Source organism: Lissotriton vulgaris, chromosome 8 (assembly GCF_964263255.1).
Source record: "Lissotriton vulgaris chromosome 8, aLisVul1.2, whole genome shotgun sequence".
In the NCBI taxonomy this organism is placed as follows: Eukaryota; Metazoa; Chordata; class Amphibia; order Caudata; family Salamandridae; genus Lissotriton; species Lissotriton vulgaris.
Window position 1 is genome coordinate 939,253,601 of NC_141696.1, and position 26,989 is coordinate 939,280,589.

Sequence of the window (26,989 nt, forward strand, 5' to 3'; positions counted from 1 at the left end):
CATATTCCCTCATGTTAAGAGCCAAAAGAATTTGTTCACAAGAAGAGTCTTTACAAACCAATCTCAACACCATCATCACCAAGTATGTGTCAAAAAAGTACCCATTCAAAGTATTGGAAACAGCTAAAGAAAAGACTGATAAACTACCAAGGGAGTCTCTGTTGATTAACAAAACCAAACAGCAACGTCAACGTCAGGTATTTGTCTCGAAATACTCCACTAGTTCTCAGGACATAAAAAAGAGTATTAATCGTCATTGGGAACTGCTCAGCAATGAGACTGACTTCAAAGACTTGTTCATCAACAAACCAATTTTTGCTTACAGAAGGTCTCGCAACATCAAAGAGCTATTGAAACCTAACCCAGAGACAACAACAGTGAACTATAAAGGTATGAAAAAGTGTCAAAATTGTGTTCACTGCAACAATGTGATAGTGTCTGATACAGTGAAACACCCTCATACTGGAGAAACCATTCCTACTAGGATTAATGCGGATTGTAATCCATGAACGTGATATACGCCATCAAGTGCCCCTGCGGATTGTTGTATGTGGGAAAAACGGAAAGAAAAATCAAGATACGTATATCTGAGCACAAAAGTACCATTCGCAACAAAAACACTAACAGTAGTTTGGCAGTGCACTGGGACAAAAACAGACACACAATTGCCCAGCTGAAATTCCAGATCCTGGAAGTGGTAGTCCCATCACCCGGCAGGAGCCTCACGAAAACTCTTTTACAGAGAGAAATCTTTCGGATAAGAAAATTACAGACACAAGATCCCAAAGGGATCAATGATCGAGTCGATCTAATCTGTTTTCTCTGATTATTGCACAGACTAGTACGCTGGAGGACTGTACGTGCACAATACTATTTGCAGGACTTTGGTTTATTACAATGTATGGTGAATTAAAATCTGTGATTTGTAAATATATTGCACATTATACCCTTTCATTACGTATACCACACTATACAAACATGGCGCTTCAGCTCCTTTAGTATCCCCGCCACCTTTTTTCAGGTTACAGTCCGCTTTCTATTTTCTTCTTTCTCACTCTCATCCACGTCATTTAAACAAGCCGTCGCACTAAGCCCGGCGTTCGCACCTACATACGCACAGGACGTTCGCCTACGGGAGTAGAGAGAGAGGCAGGATTTTGGAGCATTGAGTTACCGACATGAGCGGCTCAAGGTATTTGCGTTGCACACTTGTTAGAGTAGTCTTCTGAAGGATATCAGTCATTAAGCTTTATGTTGACGATGTTGTTGTCTTGTTGGACAGAATTTCACGAAAGTAGTTATGAGAAAACGTCGACCTTCACTGCATCTCGCTGTGTAAATAAGGTGTGTTTTTTGTGCTTTTAGCGTACCCATAAGTTTGGAAATATGTAGGCTATTGTGAGAGGTATCTTTACATTAGTCTCAGTTCTATTTATATTTGTCCACCAAGTTGGCTTCTATTTATGTTTTCCAAGGTTCATCTCAGGAGAATTTTCGTTACTTTCGATAAAGACGAGTGTGTTGGTGTTTACCAGCTTTGGATTAGTTACGGCTATATCACATCACCTAGCAGTTTTACTTTTTTCAGTGAGTTGTGGCTTCTTATTACCTCTTTAAGCTGTTGAACTACTTGAGTTATTTTTTGTTATCATTTGATTTCGATCACTTGACTTAGGGTGCATGTTTTCTTTCCCCAGAGTGACTCATCACATCTTTCACGTACACTCCATCCAATCCGGTCATTCTATCGCGCCATTTCTTTTCCATTAAAACAAGTGAGTGCACAGTACATAATCAGTTTACTTCAGAGGTTGCAATTGATTCAATAGGAACTTTTCTAGCAGAACTCATTCATGTAATTTATTATTGTGGCAATCTATGAACTATGCGGTTGAAGAACCTTTTTCACCCAAGTGACAGAACTTTATTGTTTTTGTGTCATTTCAGGTACCGCCCCTTGACGAAGGGCCAAGCGGCCCAAAATGCATTGGGCAGGGCAAAACTTGTTAGATGTATTAGAACAATATTGATGTGCTGTAAAACATCACATGTATATTTTTTCATAAATCATGTATTCATGGTACCTAATCATATGTAATGCATATAATGCCTGATGAAATCGATATGATAGTAAAAACATTTATTTGAAACCCAAAAGATTCACGTGTTTTCACGTATTAAATGCATGTTGAATATTGGTAACATAATAAGTTTCCTCATAGTTACTTCCTTTCTCCCACTATATTATCTCCAATGTGTATTTAACATCTCTTTATCATCTCCTGCCTCCATATTGTTTCTGCTTTCCTGACAGACTACGCTATGAATTCCATATACCACAATAACTTCTGTAACAACATGCAAGATATCTACAAAGAAGACGGTGTATATTACATTATAGACTCTGCATTGGTACCTACATGTTGGTACTTAAATAAAAATAAAAAAAATAAAAACAACAAAAAGAACAATTAATAAACATACAATATTTGAAAAGTCTATCATTCTTTTTTCTCCATAGTACGCTCCCCGGTCCGCTTCCCGGTGCACGTACCCGGCGCTCCCCCCACAAAAAAAACGAAAAAAAAAAAATGTTGTTTGCCCCGCGGGGCCCTTTTAAAGCCCCCACATCAAACCTAGGGGGTCAGGGATGGTCTACTCTGCCCCCTTATGATCATTTCCCCCTTTGTTTTGGCCACCTCTCATGTCTCGATCCTACCGAGACACAAGATGGTGGCCGCTCCGGACTGTTTAGAATGTTTACAGACACCCGAGAGCCAATCAGCTTTCCATGCGCAAGTCGCGTGGCGCGCCCGGTGCGCTCCCCGGTGCGCGTACCGGGGCGCGCCTATAGATATATATATTTTTTGGAACCTAAATTACTCAAAATCCACTGGAGCGCATATGTTGAGACATAGCAAAGGCACATCGGGCTACCAGTCCCTACAATTTTGCCAAGTTTGGTGTAAATCCATTCAGCCGTTCGGGCTAAAAGTGAGGTCGACCGCCCTATGGAAATTAACATGAGGAAAACGCGTTTTGGGACCCCCCTTTAATCTCGGCCCCCGCTTGACGCATCCCCCCCAAACTTTCAGGGAAGGACCGGAGCTTGACGAGGCCATTTTGAGGAAATTTTCAGGCAGATTAGTCAACCGGCGTCAAAGTTATTCCAAATAGAATTTTGAGATTTAACATTGAAAAAAATCCTAACTATAACTATATATATATATATATATGAATTCCATCTGGCCCAAGTCGGAGGCTCCCGGGTGCTCTGGGGCGGTGCACACGAGGCGCAGCAGGACCCGCTGCGATTAAATAGAAACCTCCTCCCATCTGCGCCTCTGAGAGTCACACCCTGTGCCCGCCCGACACCTGCCTTTCACCCTATTCACTACCGCACCCTCTGACACTCCTCTTCCTCTGTGTCCGATTGTCCAGGCCCGTCCCAGGCTATCACCTAGCCCTGCAGATATAGTTTATGGCCCCAGCTGTAAAGAATCACCCCTCTTCAAAGAAGTTACAGTAGATCAAGGCCCCCACCCGATGAGATCCGTCACACCACACGCGTTCCTACTATCTGATAAGCATCCTGTATTGTGATTGGGGAGGGGATTCTCACTGTGAGGGTGTGTGGGTCCGAGCCTGAAGCGGAAGATTCCAGGGATGCCTTTTTGTACATCAAAGTTTTTACAATTATGTGTCACATTAAAAATATATAGCACTCCAACAAAGTAGTAGGATTATCAAACTTTAATAACTTATAAATATATACAACGCTTCAATAAAGTAAACATGTTAAAAAAAACTTTTTAAATAACTATTTACATGACATTGCTTTAACCAGGATAGACAAAGAAATGACACAGTGATGTAAAAGTTTCTGAAAGAAATGCCAAGAACGTCCCATGTGAAAGTGAATTTTATCTGGCAATTTTTTTCTCTTCCTTCTTATGAAAAGAAAGTTAATGCCATGTTCGTTACCTGCCTCATCTGTAAAAAAAAAAACTCCAGAGAGGGACCGAAAAAAAATATAGCTATGGTAATCATACCATGCATCGGCACATGGAGAGGTGGCACCCTCTTAAATATTCTAAAGCACAACTTCGAGATTTGGTGGATAACCCCCGACCGGCAAAAACATCCACCAATGACTTAGCAATAAGTGAGTCAGGGAAACGGTCTCAAATCTGCAAAAGAACTTTGGGCAGATGAGATTGACTTGTGTAGCATGTGGAAAATTCATTTCATGCGGAGAGATGAGTATTACTTCAATAAATACAGTAATCAATGATGCATTAGAACTTAATATCAATTCATTGTCCGAACGTGTAATCAGTACCTGTCCCATGTCAATTCATTGTTCGAACGTATAATCAATACCCATCCCGGATCAATTCATTGTCCGAACATATAATCAGTAAAAAGTGCGACAAGTGCAACAAAATCATATCGATAATTCATTGTGAGCAAGTACCAAAAGTGTCGACAATTCTAACCTTCAATAAATACAGTAATCAATGATGCATTAGAACTTAATATCAATTCATTGTCCGAATGTGTAATCAGTACAAGTCCCATGTCAATTTATTGTTTGAACGTTTAATCAATACCCATCCCGGATCAATTCATTGTCCGAACATATAATCAGTCTTATCCCATATCAATTCATGTGCTAAAAACTGCATACATATCTCATGATATCAAGGCTGAGCAATCGGGGCACAATAAGGAGTTGAGAGTTTCATTTGTACCGGCGCCATTTTGGGTGAGGTCAGGAAGGTCCAAGTATAGTCAAAATGTCTCCACCAACTCATGGTTGGACCGGGACCTCTTTCGGCAGTCCAAAAGTTTTCGTTGAAGGGTAGTAGAGGGGACTGGCGACATGAACCATCAGTCAAAGAGGGGTGGGAGGCAAAAATCTCTCCTACCGGGTCATACTGGTGTCCCACCGGAACTGATCAAGTTGGTAGTCTTGCAGGATTTTGGTCATTTCAAGACTGAGGCCGGCGCCGGCATGAGCGCGCCGACGTCCCGCGGCTACGTCGTGGTCGTTCCGTGGGTGATCATGGCAGTCATTCCCCATCGGGGGTCGGGGGCCCCCGTGGCTCTTATAGAATCTTCAAAGTTGAGGAGAACGTTTCTGGACGCAGGACTCATTTTCTAGTTGAACTCAGAAGCGCCGTTGCACCGCAACAGTGGACGAGACCCCCGCTGGGTGAGCAGAGCATCATTGCCTCGCAATAGTGGACGAGACCTTTTGTCGGGTGAGTGCAGCGTCGCTGCATCGCAAAAGTGGAGGAACCCTTTTGTTGGGTGAGTGGAGCGTCGCTGCATCGCAAGAGTGGAGGAACCCTTTTGTTGGGCGAGTGGAGCGTCGCTGTATCGTAAGAGTGGAGGAACCCTTTTGTTGGGAGAGTGGAGCGTTGGGGGTGCAGCCGAGGGGCTCCCACCTGTGGGGGTGGGAGAGGCTTGTTCGCGCCGCCTCTCCCTCCCAGCGCACCCCACGCCGACACCTGGCGTTGATATCCGTGATGTCCGGACCAGGCGATAAGAGGGGGGGGGGGTCGGAGGCAGAGGCAAGACATCCCCCCCGTGGCCTGCAGGGCGCCGCTTCAGGCCCAAATGGGGAGCTCATATCAAGCCGGGGCCAGACCAGGAGATACGGGGGGGGGGGTCGGTGGCATGTGCAAGACATCCCCCCCGTTGTCGCAGCCATTATCCAAGAAAGAAGAAGAATCCCTCGGCCTTGGCTTCTTTCTTGGCCCGGAGATACGAGGGGAGGGGGGGGTCGGTGGCATGTGCAAGACATCCCCCCCGCGTGTTGTCGCAGCTATTATTGAAGAAAGAAGAAGAATCCCGTCGGCCTCGGCTCCTTTCCTGGCCCACCTTACGGGATGACCTCCCCGGCCGACGGCTGCTAGCAGGACTCGCCCTACATGTGCCGAAGGCCTCGTCTTCCGGATGGGCGTAGCCGCGAACCTGTTGCACTTCGGGAGTTTCCGGAATGGGGGTAGGTATCTGCTGATTTGTATTTATTTCATGTTACCGTTATTGGGCGTGGCGGGCGGTGGGACAGACATGCTTGGAGCAGTGGGGGGGTGGCGGAGCCTAGCTACCTCGTGGCTGCCGTAACGTCAAGCTTGGCTTCTTTCACCACTTTCATGTTTCTTATTTCTAGCGAAGTCAAAAACTCATCAGAGGCCTACTGATTTTGTTCGATTTCTTTCCCTTCCTTTTCAAGTGTGTTTCATGCTAAAGTTTCTGTTTAACAGGATACAGGGATTACTTCGTATTTTACATATGTCTTCTTTATTAGGGGTTCTCTCCGGTTGAGTCAGATGATGTACCTCTAAAAAATGGTCCGGGTGGAACTAGTTTCTCAATCAGTGGGGAGTAGATGGGCATGACAGATTACAACGGGGGACAAAGGTCTGCATTACCCATCCTTCACTACTTGCAAAGACTAGAAAGAATATTTCTATTCCACGTTATTTGCAAACAGAGAGTACCTCGAAAGAACTATTCCTTGAACAATAAATGTCCAGCCAATCAATCAATCAGTGGGGAGATAAACAGGCATGACGGATTACAACGGGGGACAAAAGCCTGCACTACCTATCCTTCACTATCTGCAAAGGGAGACAGAATATTTCTATTCTTCTCTGTTTGTAGACAGGGAATATCTCAAACAGCAATAATCGATAAAAAATTAGTAGGATTATAACACTTTAATAACTTATAAATATATACATCGCAACAAAAACAGTAAACACCTTAAAACATTTTTTATTAAAACAGAAGCAACAATGACAACTAACAGTAGTGATATCCTGGGCGGGTGATGGAACTGGGATTGTTAATGGAAAAAGATCAACAGAGAAAACTATTGGTGAATTATACTTCTCCGGAAATTTAAAACTCACAAATGTTTTATTTGTGTAATCGTTTCAGGTCAAACGGATTGTGGGACAATGTTCACAATGGAAGAGTCACCAAAAGGCATTTGGATCGATGTTGCAGCAGGCTGCCATGTATATAGTTATTTAATAAAACGTTTTACCCTGTTACTTTGCTGGTGTGTTGTATATATTTATAATATTTGCATAGGGTTTGTCGTTATTTTGGGTGGGGTGGGCGGCGGAGTCGAGCTGTCTTGCAGCCATCATGGTGTGGAGCTAAGTTCATCTCACTAGTTTTGTATTTCTCATGAGGGGTTGTTCTTAATGTTTCTACTTTAGCGAGGTCAAAAACAGATCCCATTAGTGGCCTACTGATTTTGCTCGATTCCTTTTGTTTTTTTAAACGATTTTTCACTATCTGCAAAGACTAAACAGAGTATTGCGACTCTGTGCTTGTTTGTAAATACAGAATGAACCAAAGAGAACCAATTCAAAAACATTAAATGCTTGGATAACAATCAATCAAATGGAGAGAGAAGCAGGCACGACGGATTACAACGGGGGCAAAGGCCTGCGTTAACTACCCTTCACTATCTGCAAAGAGAGAGTACTCCTAAGAAAAAAGAGGGGGGGGGGCAGCATTCAAAGCACATCAGCGTGCATAAACACGAAAATGTTTTTACCTATCATGTACTTGACATTTGACAGCATTTGATATTTGCTATTAAAAAACCATTGAAATTCACTGAAAAAACCATAGGTTATAGACCATATATAGTTAGGAATTAGCATTTACAAAACCTTGAAAATTCACTGAAAAAACCATAGGTTATAGACCATATATAGTTAGGGATTAGCATTTACAAAACCTTATTTTACTCGCATAAAACCATTGAAATTCGCATATATAGTTAATTGCGCTAACTATATATCGCGCACCCGCAATCCACTGCTGATGAAGTCACATATTACATCATTCATGACATGGTCAGTGACATCACTGATGACATCACTGATGACAACTCAAATGACATCACAGACAACATCACTGATGACATCAATCATGTGATAATACGATTAACCTCTTCAGACTCTAATATAACCTTAGATACACTCAGAGTAAACAGACACTCACAGACTGTCACTCATCCATGGAGTTACTCACACACCTAGTCAGTCATGCAAAGAATCAATCACACCTCCATTTCATAGATCTGCTCATCTCAAATGTCTGTTTTTCTATCAAACTCTTTAAGCATAGGAATAGCACAGTGCTTTCCACGCCGAGATAGAAAAGGACAAAGTCTTTTGCCATTTCTACAGCAAAGTCTTTAAGCATAGGACTAGCACATTGCTGTCCTGGCCGAGCTGTAAAATGACAAAAGCCATTTATCACTCCAGGCACAGTATTACAGCTTTGAGTTGGTAAAATACCAACTCAAGCTAACCTGAAATGAGAAAAAGCAACCCCTGACACAGTGTTTCACTCTAATTAGAGCTCTTCAGAGAGGTATAGCTTTGTCCAGACACAAGGGGGCACCCAGTATAAGTCAAAACAAAACCCTTTCAGGCATAGAGTGACGCATAAATTATGCAAAAAAGAAGGAGAGAACTCTGGGTAGGTCTCCAGTTTAGGCGGAAAGCAGCTCCTTTAGAGCACTCTTAACACCAGCGACACTAGATCCGCTCACCTCAAATGTCTGTTTTTCTATCAAAGTCTTTAAGCACAGGAATAGCACAGTGCTTTCAACGCCGAGATAGAAAAGGACAAAGTCTTTTGCCATTTCTACAGCAAAGTCTTTAAGCATAGGACTAGCACAGTGCCGTCCTTGCCGAGCTGTGATAGAAAAACAGACATCTGAGGTGAGCAGATCTAGAGTGTTGCTGGTGTTGAGAGTGCTCTACCAGGAGCTGCTTTCCACCTAAACTGGAGAACTACCCAGAGTTCTCTCCTTCTATTTTGCATAATTTATGTGTCACTCTATGCCTGAAAGGGTTTTGTTTTGATATATATATTTATATATAACTATACAATGATGAAGATAGTTGCCTCTGCTCCAAACTCTGCCCCTTCTTAGCAAAATTATTTTTGAATTCAAATAAACCCCCGGCTGGGTTTTTTTTTCTGCTCACTTTAATGTTAGGCACTTAAGCAAATGCACTTTACTTGTCATCGACGGAGAGAATTCAGAAAATAAGATAGATACAGACGATTTGCAAGTCAGTGAAAGGGAAATTTGATAACAAAATTCAGATGCTCTGTGTTAATTTTGATGGATGAGTTTTCTCTTTTTTTTTAACATTGAGGGCAATGACATATAGTTAAAGGATTTGGGTAACACTAGCTGACAGTCCTAAAGAATTTTTATGCATTTATGCAGATATAATGGAAAATGTTTTTACTGTTTCTTACTGTTCTGGCATAACATACAATATTTGTTGTTTTAAACTAATGTTATTACGAAATTTTAACGGAATGTGTGTTTTCCCGAAATTGACATGGTTTGCAATAGAAAGTATGTTCTCTATGCCCATGCTAGTAGTACAATGACAACCTTGAGTGGTGATTGGTAAACGTGGTTTTTAAATACGAAAGGGAAACTTTATGTAAATGACCGGTGAGCAAGGCGGCTGAGTCCGCCGAAACGTGTTTGGTGTTTGGGGCACAGCACAATGCACTTTTGATAATTGAAAAATAAAAATACCTGCAACTGAAGACATTGTTTGAGTCTGTTTCTCTGTTTGTTGCTGAAACTAGCATCGTGGAGTTGGAGTTGGATATATTTATATATATATATATATATATATATATATATATATATATATATATATATATATATATATATATATATATATATATATATATATATATATATATATATATATATTGTTCAGTACTTACCATGTAATAGGTGACTGCATAGTTTTCATATACGTTATTTGATTAGATGCTTATGGATCTCTGTTTCATTTATCTATCACATGTCAATATTACCATAGTTATTTTATACACAGGTGCTTTGCAATTGAAATATTAGGCAAATATGAAATTAAAATAATAATAAAAAATAAATTAGTTGTATATTAGCTTCAAGCACAGCAACACTTGAAAGTCTGAGTTTACACAATACAACCTAAAATCTTGATATACTATTTTCATTATACATGTATACCCTTTCTATGTAGTTATATGTCTAAATACATATTACTTTACTCCTACTGTCCGAGAAAAAAGAAAAAGAAACAAGAATAAAATCTTTGACACTTTCCAATGCACTTCTCTATGTCTCACCCTATATCGCTCTCAATATATCCTCTACCTCCACTCTCTGACTCATCTCAAACCCCATTCTACGACTATGAGATCCAAAATAACTCTTTCTAGACTCTTCGCTCCTCCATCTCTCCTTGACTCACCCCAAACCTCATTTTACTACTATGATCTCCCAAAAACCCTTTCTAGTTTACTCTCTCTTTATCTCTCCTTTGACTCATCCCAAGACCTCATCTTACTACTATGATCTCCCAAAAACACCTTTCAGACTCTTCTCTTTTCTATCCCTCCATTATCCTATTCAATCCAACTAACTGACTTGCATGCCTACTGCTCAAATGAACTCATATTTTCCTATACTAACCCACCACTAATCCTTGTTGGGTTCCTGAGTAGCGTGATACTCACTGAAAAGCTCCATTGAGTCATTATCCATTTGTGCTATGAATGTAATATGGGATAGGGGTAGATTTTTTTTCAATTTTAACACCTCAATAAACTGCTACATTTCTCAACAAGACAAACATGAATCATGAACTCATAACAAAACAAGGTTTTTTGATGTCTAAGTTCCAGACAAAAATAGATGTGTATTTTGTCATATAGAACTTATGGTGAACACAGGTAGTCATGTAATATATACGAATATTAGTGAACTGCGAAAAAAAATTACCTGGTATAGTACACTGTTCATTTTAATAAAATTAATCTCAAAGTCATAGTCTAAGTAGTGTATTGGAATACTTTCTTTACCTGATTGATTCGTTAAGAGAAACTCAGCAAAAATGTGTATTGCTTTTCAATGTTCTTTTGAAAAGAATCATTTGGGGAAAATGTGGCTATTGTGGCAGGTAAGGCTGGCTGCCATTGAAGATGGCTCTCTAATTCTGGTACTCCAGACTGATTTATCTTCTCAGTCCAAAACCTCTTTCAGAATTGCAAAATCTAGAAGGCACAGTCACCTCCCTTATCAGTCAATGCCGCTGTGACGCAGAAATATATAATTTTCAAATAATCAAAGTACAGTCTAATTGTATTTTTCCCTTCACAAAGGTTTGGGCCTCACAGAGCTTTTCACAAAAGGCACTTCGTTTTCCGAAGTTTACAATGACTGAATGCATGCAAGGGTCAATAAATGTAGATTGGTATACAAAGTTGCACTGAGTTATATTATCAGATGAAGATGAAAGATGCAAATTAAGGATATTTTCAGAAGACCTTTCAAATATGATGAGGCACGGCTGAGGTGTCTGGCAAAGACGCAAATGTGTAGCAGGAAAATACATGTTAAGACACAACACACCTACATTTAATTGGCATACTAGTTATAGGGATACCATTGGCAGCCATGTTGGAGTGTAGTATGTGCCATGCACTGAGTATCAATTAGCAAGACATTCTCATGAAAGACGATCAAAGACATAAAGTCGTATGATAGAAGATGAGCCTGCATGGGCTTTGGCCAACTTCTTGACCCTTGAATTCAACAAGAAGCTTATTTCACGTAAAATATTTAAAATGTGCTGCAGTACTACGGTTTTCTTTTCTTTAGGTGTCTGAACAATGATACTTGCACTTCTAATTAGTTTATCCCTCAAACACTTGCACTATCTGGTGAAGATGATTTTCCTTCCCAAATTGTATTTTCAATCTGTTGATACACCATTAAGGATGTTATCTACAATAGGTAACATAGTTCAACCTTTTGTAGTCATATGAAAAGTGTCAGAAAAGTAACAGGCTGCTTATTTAAGTATTACAATGCTATATAGAGGCTTTTGGGGCTCATTTCACAATCAATGGATCACATTCCAAAGCCTTAATCAACTACATCAAAAACAACTTCATATCTAAGCACCCTGGGAACACTTATGGAGAATATAAGGCTTGTTGAGTCAACAATGCAAAAGGCACACAGAAGAAGGTTCAATACTAATACTGATCATTTAACAATGAGAAAAAGAATGATTATTCACAATGGAAAACTTTAGGAAGATGATCGTAGGTCAGAATTTTTGTAAGTTAGAGTAGAGGGACTTTATACCAAAGTAGCCCAATTGGTAGATACATACAGTTGTCAAAGGAGGCAGTCTTAGAGACAATATATGCTTTTTTGGTATGCCAGAAGGGTTGAATTAAGATGATCCTATGGCCGTATTGAAAATATAGTTTCCTCTGATACAAAGTGCCTGTGTCAAAAAGGTAATCTTACACATTGTGTAAGTTTACAATTCAACTAAAATTCACTTACTACGCTCAGAATTTTCAACTTTGTAATATCTTTTTTGTGCTGAGATCTCCGTATATTTACATCAACAGAGATTCTTCAATTGGATACAGGTCTCTGCACATAAAAACATAAGACATGCAAAGTCTTAAAAATCTGCACGCAGTTTGTACATTTCATTTACAGTGTAAACTTACAAAAAGTATCATGTTCAACTTTGTGAATCGGGCCCTTGAACTGGAATTCTAACCAATCACAGAGATCCAAAGAGAATACACAGTTAAACCACAGCAACCTTGAAGTGCAAGAAATCGACACTCAGCCATCATATGGATTCTGAGACAGAAGCATAACCAGCAAATGACACAAGCAGCCAATAAACTGAAATTACACTTTTATATACAGAAAGGATACTAATTTTTAATATCTGTAAACGATTCAAAAGATTTGATTCTTAATTAAAGTAGATTTCTAACAATGTGCTCTTTTCTGCATAGGTGAGATAGCACATTTACTCTATTAGAACCAACCAGAATAATTGTGAGCGTAAGCAACAAAACAACTCAGTTCACTGAGCTTAAAAATTCCTAAAACATCTGTAGTAAAAAACAGTGCATGTTCCCCTGCTAACGTTTCAAATTAGCAATCTAAACTATCTACGGTACACGCAGTAGATGAAAACATGTTGGAGAATTCCTGCCATAAACAAACAATGATTTTGGGGTTCACTTATTCAGGAAAGGTCTTCTCTAAAGAGGACCATTCTACTAAGTAATCAAGTAACTAAAGCCTCCAATCAAAACATCATATCTGCTTGACAAAGAAACATGACATACATTCTAAAATGAGTATCTACAGACTGGACTTTAGCCTGTATAACAGATGCTATTTTGTATGACATAAACACAAAAGAATATCATGAAAAGGAAGGAAAGATTTATGGGCTGTAAGATAAGAGTGAGGTGTTATTGGTAAAGATTGCACTTCATTAAACATAATTCAGGCATGTGAGCTGATGTTCATGTACTTTGGCATTTGTTATACAGTTAATGGATTTATACAACAATGATCCATAAATTAACATAAGGATGTAAATTGATTAAAGTAACTGAATTAGTTAACTTAATGCCTATTTCAGGCTAGTAGATAGATAGATAGATAGATAGATAGATAGATAGATAGATAGATAGATAGATAGATAGATAGATAGATAGATAGATAGATAGATAGATAGATAGATAGATAGATAGGTAGATAGGTAGATAGGTAGATAGGTAGATATGTAGATAGGTAGATAGGTAGATAGATAGGTTAAAATATTCTTTGGCGCCGCATTCAAATTGAGAAGGAACTTAGTGAAAATGAATGTGTTAAACTGTAATGGAGAACTACATTTTAAAGTGCACTCATTTTATTATGTATTGCTTTGTATTCATTTCTATAGCTCCATTTAAGGAGCCGAATAATGGAAGAACAAGAAGAAAGTACAATAGATGCTAAAGTTCATGAAACATATACACATGCTTACACTTATAGGATTGGAAAGGAATATAGAGATGCTTTGTCCAGTCTTTTAACATTGTAATGGCATATCATTTTACACATCATATACATGGCATGTTTGAAAGTAATGGGCCTGATTCACAAGGATTGCAAACTATGATTTCAACACCAAATGGATTATAATGGTTTAAAATAAAAAATCAATTAAGTTGCGTGTAAATTTGTTAAATATGGGCCTCAAATTTGACGACCTGAAGTCAGTTTAGAGGTTTTTGTCTAAAATGTGGAACATTGGAATAATGCAATTGGCATTTATTAGTGGACTGAGATTGCTGTCAACATTCTCAGTGGGTTACAAATATAGCTAAATCAATTAAACTTGTTCAGTATAACAAACTAGATACAAAACTAAAACGATGCTAATTTCTCGGGTCACATTCACATGACTCATCAGTCAAATTCACATGGTTCATTGATAACCTAGCAACAGACGGTGTGAAGAACTATACATACTTGAGCGCTACAATGGATCTTCATTTAAAATTGAAAGCCCATGTTATGAAAATAATCTATTGCTACATTTGGAAGAAAAACTGTAAAGAAGGATTCATGAGCATCAGTGTTGCTTGAATCACTTCCACGTTGTTCATTGTTAAGATAGTAACAGAAGGCCTGAGGAATTATGCATACTTGGCAGTTAGAGAGTATCTTAATTTAAATTGAAATCCCTTTTTATGAAAATACTAACTCACTACATTTTCATAGTGAATGGAACAAAACGATTTAAGACTATTAGGGGCTGATTACCATGGCGGGCGGATCGCCACCGCCAGCCCGGCGGTAATCATATTTACCCCCGCCGTATTATATTGGCAGGGGTTATTGCGGAGGACACAAAGTGCGTCTGCGGCTTTTCCGTCTGTTGGCAATCGTCCCGATTGCCAACCTGGTAGAATTGTGCCACAGTATGGTAGCAGGCACCACCATCCATATTAGGATGCTGGGATGTACAGCCCTTTCCATGGCGGTATCGCTACCATCAAAAGGCTGGCGGGCATTTTCTATGGGGGCCTGTTGCAGGCCTCTGGGGGTTGGGGGGTACACTTGAGGGGTACCTCTCCCAAATTTCATGCACAAGGGGGCAGGCACTGCACGGTACCTGCCACGTTGTGCATGAAAATGCACAACATGGCAATTTGTCATTGCGGCAGCACCCGCCACAATGTTGAACTGCGGAATGTCACCGCTAGGGTGGCGGTCACATCCTAATTCACAGTGCGGGACGGCCGCATGCCTGGTGGCCGGTCCCAACACTGCGGGGATGGCGGGCAGAATTAAGTCCGCCCGCCATCAAAATCAGCCCCTTAGTATTCATTGACCAATAAGCACAGCCTGACAACTTTTAAGTGCAAAGTTAACCCATTATATTATTTGGATCAGATACATTTTTATCAGCCTAAACTACATCTAGGTACGTATTAAACATAGTTGTAAGCTGGAGTGCAGGTTTCAGCCTTGTTAGAGAGTGCTTACATATGTTTCCAAATAAGGAAGCCTTTTTCTTTGGCCCATGAAGATACGAACCACCAAGCACTATTGATTGTGAGAGTGTTAGAGATCCCCACTAACAAGGACTCTAATTACCTGGTCCGTAATGGAAAGTTGACCTCTTAAGCCTCCTTCCCCCTAAGTTAGAAGTAGATGTTCAACCAGGAGTAATTTAAAGAAAATAATGGGTGCATCTCAGTAGAACATATCAAAATTGTCACAGTTCTAATAAAGATGTGAATACCCAGCAGAAAATGTGAGTGCACTGCAATTTTACAATATGCGAAAATATATACATATATTTAAAGTGCAAATGGAAATTATAATTGTATAAATTGTAGAAACCAGCAAACATAACACAATCGTAATGCAAAATAATACACTGGACAAACTCGGACCTCTGGCTATACAAACCAAATATTGTTTATGATCACTACATAAACAAGAACCTCAATACAGTCATCAGAGCAAAACACAATGCTTCAAAAATGCAGATTCAAGAAAATCTGGAAAGTTCATTCTTATTTGCATTTACTAATCGTCTTTGTCAACATAGTCTAAAATGAATGACTGCACTAATATCTCTAAAGCTGACAATAATTATCACACATTCTAAACCTTTGCTATTTACTGCCTTAAAAAGCAGAGAAGAGATGGCATACAATACCAATAATTAGTACAAAGAGGGGATGTGCCAGCCAGGCAGAGTCACAACTCAGCTTGCCTGCTTGAATAGTAGTATTTTCGTGGGGCAGCCCTCTTATACACTGTGATGAGTGACAGAAAAGGACTCAGTGCACTGTGTGGCGTAGGGTAGACCACACAAGCAAGTTAGCTGCAGCAGTAGTGGTCAAGCAAATCATCAGCAGGGGCCTCCAGGATTTTTCGCCATGAGTAATTTGGTATCATACATTTCCATTCTTTGGAGGCACCAACAACAGCAGGGTCTCTAGTGGCCTATGCTGACGAGGTGTTTTAAAAGCTGAAGGGAAACTCCAGTGATCAGAAAGTTGTGCCATGACCAACTGTCAATCAGAACAAATGCATCATCCAAGGTTGATAAACTTCCATCCAATCAGGCAGAGGCAGTTTCTAGCTCCACAGAGAGGGATCTGGGACATCTGCACCCTAGAGAGCATTGCTATGTTTACTGCATATATGCAGATAGTTTGCTGCCACATACAAAAGGCTGCTGACATTTAAAAGCTTGTGTAATTCTTCCAGGCATTTTTGAAACAAATGAATGGCAGTCGAAGTGGGGGAAGAGGATGGGTTTGTTCTTTGTGGACAGGATCCATCTTTCGTCTTACTATTGTCATTCTTTGAACAATAAATATTCACAATTAGCTATGGTTAACCATAATATTAGGTGCACAGATAATGTTCACCAGATTTGGCTTTGTGCACATGTAGCAATGATTATGCTTAATTGTAATAATTATTTTGAAAATTGGATGCTGTCCATGTAATGCCTTAACTGAGGTACAATGTGGTTTCCGCCCAGGCCATTACACAGTGGAACAATGTTTAAACCTGTATATGGTTTTAAACAAGTATACTGTGACTTGCACTGGCTCTATCCACCTACCCTTTTGAATCTGTCCTCAGCATTCGATCGTGCAAATAGATCAAAGCTTTGGCAGATGATGTCCTCTATTGGCATTGACAGAGACATTGTTTTGTTCCTAAGGGACTTCCACATGATTCAAAAGCGGCTGTCCGCTATTCAAAACATCCTAAAGTGACCTGTAATTTTGATATTAGGAGAGGGGTGTGCCAGGGGTGTATCCTGGCCCCCTTTCTCTTTAATCAATATATTAACTCCCTGGAGAAGATCCTCTTGGATGCAAAAGCTGACTCCCCACAGGTGGGTAAGCACATCCTCCCGGTTCTCCTATATGTAGACAATGCTGTCCTCATGGAAAGGACAGCTAGGGGGTTACCACTCCTGTTGAACTCCTTTGTTTATTTTATAAAGGACCTGGACCTACTGGTAAATCACAGCAAATTGTTTGTTATGCAGGTGGGACCAGGAGGGAGTAGTGCTTGATGACGCCCTGAGTTGGTGCCCCTTGATTACTCGTATGGAAGGGGACCTGGTCAGAGCAACAGTAGCTGTCTTTAACTTTGCTTCCAGGGTGGGGGGAAAACCGATAGGGGCCCTTTTGAAGATCTACAGAGCCAAATGTATTGCAAAGCCCACTTATGGGAGCATGATATGGGGGTCACACTGGGCTTGAGGCCTTGCAAATTGCAGAAAACATCTTCCTTAGGTGGGTACTCTCTGTACCACTGAGCGTCCCGTCTTATGTTGTGCATAAAGAGTTGGGGATGGCTTTTCTCTCAGATGGACTGGCTTTTCGTCCATTATCATTGTGGATAAAGATTTAGACTAAGAAAGAAAAGGTCCTTGTCAAGGATATTCCAAAGGGCTGTCTTTCCCTTGACCACGCTAATCGCGTCCGCTGGCTAAAGTATTTAAGAATAGGCCTCCATAGTCTTGGAAGGGTTAGTCTATTTGATAACCCAGAAGGCACATGTAGGAGGGATTTTATCTGGGTAAAAGAGTGTTTTTGTAGAAGGCGCTGTTATGATAGAGAGGAAACAGAGCTGAGTAAGTCCAGTGTGCGTAGGTATATTGCATTTTAAACGTACAAACTATTAAACCATATCTTCTAGGGATCAAAAGCGACCATGATCGTTTCCTACTGACTAGATTAAGTTTTGAGCTTTTTCAATAACTCCTGGCCCAACCACGTAGTTTTTATAGAGGGTAGTGCCTCATGCCCTGTGGTTGTGATTGCCGGTCTCCTCAGGACATGATGCACTTTTGTAGTTTTTATGAGGTTCCTAGAAAGTCTTTTAGCATCCCTATTCAAAGGCTTGTTTTTAGGAGGGTGAGACCTGCTTTTATTTTTCTACAATTTCTCTCAAATGATACCGTGCTGTATACGCTCAGCTTGTTAAGGGCTACTATCAGGCTTAGGTCAAGCTGTGATTAACGTTGATAATGGTACTCCGTTTTATCCTGTAATTAGGTTACAACAGTTATTCTGTGTTGCTATTCTGTATATATGTGGAGTTTTATCGATGTTTATATGAATTTTATGTTTGTATTTGAAAAAACTGGATAAAGTTTGATTGATGTTGATGATGATGTATTCTGTCAACGTTCCTGAATCTATCAGACATTAGAAGACAGTAAACATAAAGAGGAATCAATCTTCCCTAAGTCTCTGGACGTCAATATGTAGGAGGTCATTAGTCATCACCTGTGGGTGAGGATACTGTCCCACATCAGATCTAATATACTGCCTCCATCCAGGTTTGGTGCTCTGGAGTAAGGGAGACCCCTTCAAGGCCCCCCATTGTGATGTCATTTAGAATGAACAATGTTCATGTCCAGGGGTTCCTTTAGACTCAGGGAGACCACAAAGAGTTGCCAAAAATATAAAAAAAAGGAACTTCTAAGGACAGAGGAAGTAGGGCAGAGATAGTGCACATCTTGCTGGGGACTTTCATCCCTGAGAGCATCACTTTTCAGTTCCCGTCTACACCTAGCTTCCATGATAGTTCCATGGAAATTCCTATTCTATACAGATAAAGGCATAGCACGTGACCTACTTTGAGAGTTACCAATGTTGCGAGGGTTACTATTGAAAACAAACTTTATGTCTAAGCAACTAACAAAGTGAAGAAAGCATTTGCCACTTAAAAATCTAAATTTCAGTCCAACCACTCATATCAGTTTTCACACAGAGATAGGGCATAAAGAGAATGGCTGAACATGCATATTAACAAACAGAGGTCTGGTTTCTGCTTTCAACATTTCCAAGAAAAAATATATTTCCAAGAAAAATACATTATACAAGACCTGCAGAAAACAGTAACCACTGCAGCAATGCAACCCACTCGTATTCCTTTCGGTATTGATGACAAAAGGGAAGCAAGGTCCCCGCCACTTCAAAGAGAGGCAAACACACCTCCAGCACAATCAAAACCTCATTTACATGAAATGCTTTTGCTTTTACCTGCTTTTCTAAATCGAACAAAAGAACAAGTATGACGCCTTTGATCATTCTTAAGCCACAGGCGCTTCTTAATTCTCTGCCAGTGTGAAGATATGAAGTATTATTAATAGCTTTCATTTTAACTTCCACACAATTCAAGCTGTTTTTTGATCGTATTGTCGTTAGGTGACTTTTGTACAACAATGTTGATAAACACAACACAACAAAGAAAATATTATCCCAGCAAACACAGTTCAATTTATGAAGTCTTTCTTATGTAGCTCAGTTTCAAAAAGCCCAATAATGATAAATAAAGCACCTTAATCAAAATATGTATAAAATGTCTCCCAGAGTTCCACCGTCTCCCTAATCTCTGAGCTCGAGGCTTACACATGCCACGATATTAAGGCGCCTGCTAATATAAGATTGATCCCTGTGGAGCTGTTTACGTACAACCAGGTGATTAATGAATAGGTAATTGCGTTCTTAACAGTAATTTACCTTTCTGAAGCGCAATCCCCTTTGACATTTCAGATGCATGAAAAGGCAGTGAAATTATTCGGTCGTACACATTTTTCCACACCGTTTAAAGGCAGCTGATCTTCTGTAAAAACATATACAGAGGGCAGAATGTTTACATCAAACAGACGCCGTTTCATACTGTATTTAACTTGCAGGGCGTCTGTTTTTCAGATGCTAGACTTGATCAAATGCCTTATTGCATTTCATTAACATCTCAATGAATGGAATACATTTCCATTAATTAGGCTGGTTTGAGATAATGACTAAAGCATTGCTGCATAGCACCAACGTTGATGGAGTGTTATTAACATTGCTTCTTTGTTGTGGACGGAAAACAATGCTCATTTTGAGATTGAAGTGTTCCAATTGTCACAATAAATATTTATCTATCTATCTATCTATCTATCTATCTATCTATCTATCTATCTATCTATCTATCTATCTATCTATCTATATATATATATATATATATATATATTTTTCATCACCAAGAAATTATAATCGCACTCCTCCAGGGTGTTTGGTATTAGCAGGTTTTATTATATCATTGTGCCATTACAGCACACAGCATCTTCGGTTAAGATTCCGTGTGCTGTAATGGCACAATGATATAATAAAACCTGCTAAAACCAAACACCCTGGAGGAGTGCGAGTATAATTTCTTGGTGGTGAATTAAAACACAGGGAAAGCCCGTCCCTGCAACTCGCACCAGCTGTGTAAAAGTGTGCCCTCGGTAACAGGATTGCTTTGGTGATTAATATATATATATATATCTATATATATATATATATATATATATATATATATATATATATATATATATATAGATAGATATATATATATTAAAACAATAACATGTGTGCTATAACAAGCAAATCATGAAATAAAAGAATTTGTGCTATTTATGGTATAGCACAATTTGGATTATACGTTTCGAAAGAAATATTCTAATTACCCCAAGCCTGTCACAATGTGTAAATGCTGACACTGAGATAATTAATGTCTTAGTTACTGTTCACCCAACAATGCTTCATTTTGCGTACTGTCAAACAAAAACAGGTATGTAAATCAACTTATGGTAATTTGATATACCGTTCTCGCTATTCACATGGCATTAATGCATATTAGATTTATCCCCTATCACTAGTTTGACGTTAATACTTACCTTACTTACCTATCAGCAATGCTAGCGCATTCAGTACACTGTAACTGAAGAAAAAAGTACAGAGACTGGCTCACAAAAACAAAATGACATACATCTCAATTCTTTTTTATACATAAGCTTCATGACATAGTTGCATTAAAACAAATCATCAACAAAGCAGACACATATTTTACAAGCATAAACACCTGCACACTAACAAATGCAAAGCATAACAAACAAAAATGAGAGCATTGAACTACTCTGTGCCTGGAAAAGCCAGGACCTTTAATCAGCATAATTGGGGTTTATGTGGTATGCCTTCAGGTCTGCTATAATCCTTTTGCTTCCAATGTACATTGCAATGGGCATCAATGCAGTATACCAATACAGACATTTCAGTCTGTGTAATAATGTAGAAACACATCACCTGGTCCCCAGTGGCATCACATTTTCACTCTCAGGCAAAACAAGATCCTTGCATTCTTTACAGTAACAGTATTATTTGAGTGTTATTTTAAGACCGAAAATGTTTCTACTTCCCGCTACATTTTTAGAACTCAACAAAATTCTCAAGTCCTTTGGGGCCTCCAATTTTTGTTGTATTCAGTGGTAAGTATTTTCTTGTCTGCATTCATAAGATCTGCCTTGGTAGCAGTGGATGGTCAAATTTAGCCTGAAGAGGTAGGTGTCTTCTTGACTGCAATGGAGTCAGTTTCAACTGCAGTGCTGTTGTTATGGATGCACCTCTTCAGGCAGCAAAGAAGTGTGATCCTTTATCTCCATCAGAGTGTTCATTAGTTGAGTCACATAAAAGGGATGTGCCCCTCAGTGAGTGGCTCTGTATGTATTGGCCAATGTCTCTATTTAAGAATGCATTCTCAGTCTACAGGGTCATGGAGAGTAATGAAAGTTATAACTAGGCCTATGTATGCCGGCTAGGAGCTCTTGAATATGTGATGATCTTGAAGATTCTGGTCATGTTTCTCGGCTTTGACACGGTTCTTCCACAGTTATATATCAGCCCAACAGGAACAGTTTGCCAGGTTGATCACCATGCCAACGATGTTGAATGTTGGATGTCATGGGGCCCGGCCTTCTATAGATCGTGAGCAACTGGGCCAAGTACCCCTTTGGCACTTGACTCTAAGACGTAGAAAGATTGAACAGTCCAAGGTTTCACAGGTGGGGTGGGAGATACAGAGGGGTGAACACAGGCTTACAATTAAACATACTCACAGCAGGAATAAATGATTATCTAGTCAAATTCTTGCTTTTATGAAAAATAGAAGGTATTTATTTTTTAGCTACAGCCACAATGGAAATACAACATTTACAAACAATTTGTCAGGGCTCTAGTGTTTCTTAATCGGTTCCATTAGTCCCACTCTCTCCTGGCTCTAGTGATGTTGGCTATTCCCCATTCACTATAGGCAACATTCAGGTGATGCCCCACTAGTGGTGTCAGTCTCAGATGTGATTTAGAGTCTACGTCTTTTATGTTTGGAGCCTGCTTCATTTTGTAATACCATTTCCTCTGTCCTGCCCTTCCTCCAGAAAGTAGTCTGTCACAGCAGAATCAACTCCAAATCTAATAGCCCTGTAATACAGGCCATGGGCCTGACTAGAGGTTTACACCTGGTGAAATGTGTATCAAAGGTTTAGCCAGTGCCTCAGCCCTACTCTTTGTGATTCTTTTAACAGCCATTCTCCTTCCTGAGATGTGGCCAGGCCCCTTCCTAGTGACTCTCTCTGAATCAAGGAACCCCCTTTCAAGTATACTGTGGAACCTGGCTCTCCATTCCTCCAGTGTGTTCCACCCAGCTTTCAGTAATGCAGTAATCCACAGATCTGTCTGGGGGGGATGTGAGAACTTCAGTTGTGGATTATGTGGCATGTTAACCCTGCTCAAACAACAGCCACAATCCCTGCCAGGGTAAACCACAAAAGTCACTAAATAAATCTGTGCTTAACCCTCTGGTAGCTAGGCACAAAAGTAGTCATGCATAACTTTGAGGAAATGTGTAAAGTATTTATGCAGGGCACAAACAGTAATAAAGTGAAAACACAACACAAGGAAATAGTTTACTACCCCAATATTGAAAAATAGAATACACTTTAATAAGGAAATACATTATTGGACATTAAAATGACAAAAAGCCAATCAGTAGAACCAGAGTTATGCTTTTTTAAAGCTTATGCTAAAAACTAGTGCCTAAAAGATCAAAGCGGCAACATCGGAGGTCCCACTCTAACACTTTATAAAAGTCAAAAGTGTTCCCACTCTGAAGAGACATCTGGCAAACAAACACCCTGAGGCCAGCTGGCCTGAAATCAGTCATACTATCACCTGTGGGATTGGCATGATGGGAATTCCTTAGATTGCCTCCTCCAAGGGCACTGAAGCTGCATCCACTGCCTCCTGTCAGTTCTGTGCCTGTGGCCCAGATGGACAGTGCTTGGTGGACTTCAAGCTCGGTATTTGCAGTTTTGCATGGCTCTTCCAAGCTGTGTGGGTTCTTTATTCCTTGCCATGCGTTCTCAGGCTCACAACTGAAAATGGGCTATCGCCCACACAGAACGGTAATCTCTTCACGGATGCCCCTCCTGCATTATGTGGCTACCAGTTCCTCTGTGCACACAGACAATCACATGTTTGGTGCAGCCATGATCATGGCTCACTTCACGGTGGTCCTCCTCTGGCATACGATGGTCGCTGACTCTCCTAGCACACTGGCAATGACCCGATTGGTGCAGCAGCTGTCTCCTCACAACTCGCGAAGGGTATCTAGATTTCCCACTAGACCTCGCCCCTCCAATGCGCTATTCTTTATCACAGGGCATAGTGATAAAGACAAGGAAGCATGCACGTATTGGTGCTCCAGGCTTCCCTCACCCAGCTGGGAGACTTGGCTCCCAGTTCAGTTGTCACAGGCAAAAGTCTTGTGGAGGTCCTCCTACTCCCACAGCCCAATGGGCTGTTCACAGATGGAAGTTTTTGGGGTCTCAAGCTCCTCCTATTATAGTCCATTTCCAGACACCAAACAAGATTCAGTCTGAGTCTTTAAACATTATTTTGGGGGCCTGCTTTCTTCAGAAGGGCCCTCTGGTTTTTCCTTCCTTACACCAGAAAGCAGTCTATTACAGCAGGGGCAACTCCAAAGCTGATCACCCCAATACACAAGCCAGGAGTTCACACCTGGATGTCAACCACAGTGATATCTCTATAAAAAGGTTAGAGGAAGTCTCTACTCTTTATGATTCTCTTATCAGACCTGTCTCCTTTTGGGATGTGCCCAAGCCCCTTCCTTATGGCTTCTCTCTGAATCGAGTAGCACCCTGTTCTGGGGGAGCCTGACTCTTCCTCTTCCCACTGTGTCCCACACAGCGTGCCGGAATGAAGCAATACACACATCTGTGTGGGGGGTCCCTCTACCTTCACATGTTTCACCGTGCAACTCTGGGTCTCCCAAAGGGGAACCCAAAGTCAGATATGTATTGTACCACTTGCAGGCACACATACACCCAGCACATTCATGTAACATTCACACACTTCAAATTATTGTAGTATCCCTGTATTGTACTTTTCCCAGGCACACATACACCTAGCACATGCACACCACATACACTCACTGTGCAGCACTACATCCTTCATGTACTGTACCAGTCACAGACACACATACACCCAGCACATATACATAATATACATGTACTGCACATTACTGCATTTTCCCTGTATTGTACCTCTCACAAGCACACACGCACCCAGCACATGTACACTACACATGCACCGCATTGTATTGACCATCAAACTAATGTAAGCCAAGTTGGAATTAAGGACACGGCAGTGGAACTTTAAATGAGTGAGCCTTTAGGCCTCACTCCAGTGACACAGGAGAAAATGGCCCGTTCACTATTACTGATCACTACATAGTATGCTGCCACCACCCCTCTCATGCTGGAATTATTAAAAAACTATTTACACTCTAGGACAAGTAAATTAATTGTCTTGACCTGTGCATGTATTTTAAATGATTTAGTTTTTCGTGTAATTTTTTTAAAACATGTACTTAAACATATCAGTTAGATCACATTCAGGTAAGCATATTATTATATTCTATGATACTATACATTGCTTTGAGAAACTTATACTGTGATTACATAAACACACAAAAAGAAATTTTAAATCGTGCTTGGATGACCAGTCTTAAAATGTACAAAAAGGCAGAGGTTTACAATTGCTACTAATATTTATGCAATGGCCCTCTTACTATTGGTGTACCTTGGAGGTTCTGGATCAATTGGTTACAATAGACTTTATCAATGCTGAAGCCTTTTTTCGGATGCCTACTGTATGTTTTTGTGTAATTAAGGCACTAACCAACTATGTCCGTCGACGAGTTTCAAACTTCTTATTTCTTTTGGGTTCTCCTCAGGATCCTGACTGCTTTAATGTTCATTCTCTTTAGATTAGGAGGCAATCATTGTCCTTTCCCTGCATGCCTCAGTCTCAGTCACCTCTCGTTGGAGAAGCCTCTGCAATGAGAAGCGCCTGTAACTGAAGCAAGAGAGTACCCGGGAGACGTGGCATCTTGACAAATTAAAATAAGAACCTCAGGAGAACAGAAAGAAATTGAAATACAGCAGAACATTTCTGGTAAAGGACAACAAATGCCTCCTCATCCAAAGAAAATAAGCATTAAACCAGCCTATTTCCATCTTTTGGTGGAACTCCACGAAATCTCATGAAGTTTTTAAGTAACTCTGCAGAATTCCGCCCACCCCTAATCTGCACCCTGTACTTTTTGTAAACATATATGCATCTTTGTAAACATATTTGTAATATTGTACATGTCATGGTCAAATCACAATTCATCCCTTTCCAAACAGCCCTGAACATGTCTTTGTATTATTGTGTTGTGTAGCCATCATGATTTTAGCCAGAACATTTTATTGCTAATTGCTTTGAAAATCACAATCCCTTGTCAGCTCTTATTGCACAATTGCACAAACAGGCTTTGACTTAACCTTTGTCTGACCTTGTTGCACAGCTCTACCAATAACCTATAGATCTAGTTTGCTATCAATCTTTGTTCTATTGCTCCTTAAATATGTCAACGATCTTATATTTTATTAATGATGTTTGTAGAAATAGATCAGATTTAAAATCATAGACCTTTGGTGAATGCTAAAGAAAAATATATCAGCTACATTTGCTCATCTGTGTTATTAGAGCAAAGGCCCAAATGTTCAAAATGATCAATCATCAGACACTTGTCACCTTAAGCAAACCCCATTAAATCAGCGTAAACGTCTTGTGTCGGTATATTGCAGACATTTCCATGATCTGATAAGTCAGTAGACATGGGGCCCCATGTTTTCAATGGATTAGTAATCAAAATGTGTTCATAAATACACTCACTGTACCTAAAAAAAAATGAACTCCTATTTGTTGACCTATACATTTTTCCTCCTTGGGCCTACTTGAGACCGACAGACATTTCAAGGAGTCAGGCAGACAGGAACAGTCGGCTATCATTTGATAATTTTATCCTTAATCTTTACAAGAGAAATTACTGATTTTGATAAATTTGCTGACATTTTGTCAACTAAAATGGTATGATCGTCACTGTCCCCGGCATATCATCAATAAAGCAAGCTAGAGAGCCAGGGACAATATTAGGAAAGCCCTCCTAGACTCACACTCACGAGATAAAAAAGATAGACTGATCTGTGTCACAAAAGACAATACATCATCAAACCAATAAACAAACTATGAATTTTTTTAAATAAATGTTCTCCTAAAGAAATAATGCTAAATTAAGGGGACATATAATACACACTGACTGAATTATCTATAT